This window comes from Dermochelys coriacea, chromosome 1 (assembly GCF_009764565.3).
Source record: "Dermochelys coriacea isolate rDerCor1 chromosome 1, rDerCor1.pri.v4, whole genome shotgun sequence".
Taxonomy (NCBI): Eukaryota; Metazoa; Chordata; order Testudines; family Dermochelyidae; genus Dermochelys; species Dermochelys coriacea.
The window spans coordinates 2647259-2650618 of NC_050068.2; the positions used below are offsets into that span (position 1 = coordinate 2647259).

Consider the following 3360-nt stretch of genomic DNA (forward strand, 5'->3'; position numbering starts at 1 on the left):
AAACCTTCTGTTATACACACTGGCTGAGAGTCACGGCTGACTGCAGAGTCGGCGTGCAAGGTCCTCTAGCTTCCCCACAAACTCCTTCCTCACCTTAGGGGTTTCCACCATGCCTAAAAAGACTTGGGCTGTTCAGTTTAGAAAAAAGACCTCTACGGGGAGATATGAGAGGTCTATAAAATCTTGACTGGTGTGGAGAAAGTGAATAGAGAAATCTTATTTACTTTCTCACGATATACAAAAATCAGAGGTTACCCGATGAAATTAATAGGCAGCAGATTTAATACAAACAAGAGGATGTATTTATTCATGCAATGCAGATGTAACCTGTGGAACTCATTGCAAGGGGATGTAGTGATGGCCAAAAGTACAACTGCATTCAAAAAAGAACAAGGCACATGTATAACTGGGATCAAAAAAGAAATAGATCAGTCCATGGAGAATCGATCTATCAATAACTATTAACCAAGATGGTCAGGGAGACTGAATGGAGGAGGCAGCGTAGTGACAGAGGATATGCAAAAAGCTGAAGAACTCAGTGCTTTTTTCGTCTTTGTCTTTACAGACAAAGTCAGCTCCCAGACTGCTGCACTGGGCAACACAGTATGGTGAGGAGGTGACCAGCCCTCTGTGGTGAAAGAACAGGTTGAGGACTATTTAGAAAAGCTGGACATGCACAAGTCCATGGGTCCAGATCTAATGCATCCAAGGGTGCTGAGGGAGTTGGATGATGTGATTGCAGAGCCATTGCCCGTTATCTTTGAAAATTTCTGGAGATTGGGGGAGGTCCTGGACAATTAGAAAAAGGCAAATATAGTGCCCATCTTTAAAAAATGGAAGAAAGAGAATGCGGGGAACTATAGACCAGTCAGACCGCAGCAAAATCATGGAGCAGGTCCTCAAGGAATCCATTTTGAAGCACTTGGAGGAAAGGAAGGTGATCAGGAACAGTCAACATGCATTCACCAAGGGCAAGTCATGCCTCACCAACCTGACTGCCTTCTATGATGAGATAACTGGCTCTGTCCATATGGGGAAAGCAGTGGATGTATATCTTGACTTTTGCTAGCTTTTGATATGATCTCCCACAGTATTCTTGCCACCAGGTTAAAGAAATATGGATTGGATGAATGGACTGTAAGATGGATAAAAAGGAGTGACCCTGAGAAGGATTTAGGAGTTCACATATCTTTGTGGAAGGTGCTGTAATGAAAAACAAGTGACCGGGTTCAATAGAGGGGTGACTGGGTCTAATTCTAGGGCCTGTGTTATACAGACGGTCAAACTGTGGTTCCTTCTGGCCTTAAACATTATGAATCACCATGTTTCTTGTGGGGTGGGGTGGAGGTGTGTGTGCTGCCCTTGCCATGTCCTCTTGGGGTGGATCTCCAGGTTAAGAAGGCCCATGATGGCACAGTCAAAGCCACCCCTGCTCGGGTTCTGGGCTGTGCAGAGGAGGGCCAAGCAATCCCTATGCTGTCTCGCTGAGGAGACTTGCTCCTGACTTCCATGCTGGCCCCAAAGTGTGCTCACTTTGCCAATGGGGAAAAGGAGGAGGAGAGAAACTCTCCCACGGTGACACAGCAGCTTGGAGGCAGAACCAAGACTAGAGCCCCTGTGCCCCAATGTGCAGTCCAGTGCACTTCCCACTGTCCCATGGCATGGCCCCCTTGGCTACTGCTTTCTGTTGCAACTAAGAGTGCAGCTCAGATGCAGCTTGTCAGACAGGAGATGCACACACCATGCTCTCTCACAGGCTGATTTTGCCTTTGTGATTTCTTGGTTTGTTGTTTCCCTTCATCTTAGGTCACAGACACATTCAGTCTGGCTGCCTTTTGTGGAAGTGAGCTGTGTTGTTGTAGCCATGTCAGTCCCAGGATATTAGAGAGACAAAGGGGGGGTGGAGATATCTTTCATTGGACCCAACTTCTGTTGGCGAGAGAAATCAGCTTTCCAGCTTACACAGGGTAAGTACATAGTTACAACATCCCTATAGTTCCAATGAAAACCTGGCTTTAATTTCCAAGTCCCAAAGCATTTTCTGTTGCCTCCTTGAGCTCAGCAGGAAGCTTCTGCTGCAGCATCAATTTAATACATTGATCACCTGTTTCAGGAACACTTTTGTTGTCACCACATAAACGATGGGGTTTAACATGGGGGGGAAGGAGCAGATACAGGTTGGCCAGTAGGTTGAGAATATAACCATGGATGATGTGACCAAATTGGTGTGCATAAAAGGAGAAAAAGGCTGGAATGTAGAACATCAGTATGACATAGACATGGGAGCCGCAGGTGCGGAGAGCCTTGAGCCGGGCGTCCTTGGCGTGGAGCCGGAAGATGGCCCTAAGGATCAGCCCATAAGACAAAGCAAGGAGCACAGCATCCAAACTGATTGCTAAAATAGCCATGGGTACACCATACCAGATGTTGACTGTGACGTCGTCACAGGCCAGCCGAGCTATGCCCATGTAGTCGCAATAGTTGTTAGGCAGGAGGTTGGTTCTGCAGAACTTCAGCTGCTTAACGAGAAAGATGAGAGGGAAAATGATACAGAAACTTCTTTTGACAACTGCCAGCCCTATCTTCCCGATCAGAGACTTGGTTAGCATGGCGGTGTATCTCAGGGGGTCACAGATGGCAACGTACCGATCAAATGCCATGGCCAGCAGGATGGACGACTCGGCAATAAAACTGGTTTCAGAGTAGCAGCCGTGTTAGTCTGTATTCGCAAAAAGAAAAGGAGTACTTGTGGCACCTTAGAGACTAACAAATTTATTAGAGCATAAGCTTTCGTGAGCTACAGCTCACTTCATCGGATGCAATAAAACTGACATGGATGAAGAACATCTGGTTCAGTCAGGCAGCAAAAGAAATTTCCCCCGCTCTAAACCAGAATACCGCCAGCATCTTGGGCACTGCAGTGGTAGACACTAGAAGATCGGTAGCGGCCAGCATGGACAGGAAAAGATACATGGACTCATGGAGGCTTCGTTCTGTTAGTATGATGAATAGTAGGAGAGAGTTCCCAAAAAGTGTCGCAATGTACATCAGACAGAAGGGGATAGCGATCCAGACATGAGACTCCTCCGTACCCGGGATGCTGGTCAGGATGTAGGTCACAGGGTCAAAAAAGGTGTGATTGTCAGCTAGCATCATTTACCATTGCTTGGATCTATTCAGTTTCCAGGAAATAAGAGCAAAAGAATAAATCTGTGAGAACGCCAGTGTCAGCTAGCCATGGAGTGCATTTCTTGACAGTGTGATGGGTTCCCCCAGGGGTGCCACCTGGAACTGGGGTTTCATTGTGCCCTCTGACCCACCAGCCTGCACTCCCTCTCAACCTGTGCTGCTGTCAAAAAT

General features: G+C 47.0%; 1 pseudogene; it reads right to left on the minus strand.

Annotated features, from left to right (window-relative positions):
• Positions 1–2083: 2083 nt before the first annotated feature.
• LOC119843891 lies at positions 2084–3153 on the minus strand (annotated as a pseudogene).
• Between the last annotated feature and the right edge of the window lie 207 nt (positions 3154–3360).